Source organism: Carlito syrichta, unplaced genomic scaffold (assembly GCF_000164805.1).
Source record: "Carlito syrichta isolate Samal-C Ts95f unplaced genomic scaffold, Tarsius_syrichta-2.0.1 Scaffold308839, whole genome shotgun sequence".
NCBI lineage: Eukaryota > Metazoa > Chordata > Mammalia > Primates > Tarsiidae > Carlito > Carlito syrichta.
In genome coordinates, this window is record NW_007252935.1 from 615,492 (window position 1) to 615,953 (window position 462).

Genomic DNA, 462 nt, shown 5'->3' on the forward strand with positions numbered 1-462 from the left:
GCGGGCCCTGGTGGTGTCGGGGCGGCGGCGCCGATCACCCCGGCTTGGGGTGCGCTGGGGTGGAAGCCAGGGATCCGAGTGTCCCGGGGCGCAGGAGCGCTCGTGGTCACCCTCCGGGGTGTTCCTTCCTTCCGCGTGCTGCCCCTGCTCTCCAGCACCGTCCGGCGGAGATGCACTTTGCCTTCTGTGGGGGCGCCTTCGAGACCCGGCGTTGGGCTTCCCCTTTATAGCCCGTCTTCCCCTGCCTGGGAGCGGCGCCCCTTCCTCCTGACGCAGCCCAATGATGAGGGCCCGCTGCACCAACACCCCACTCGGGGAGAACCCTCGGCCCCCTCCTCCTCGCACCCACCCGCCACCCAGGAAGGTGCTCGGCTCTCATGGCTCAGCCAGCCCGCGCGCGTCGCCCGGACTCTGTTAACGCCTTTTAAACCTGTAATCCCGCGCCTTTGGGAGGCTGAGGTG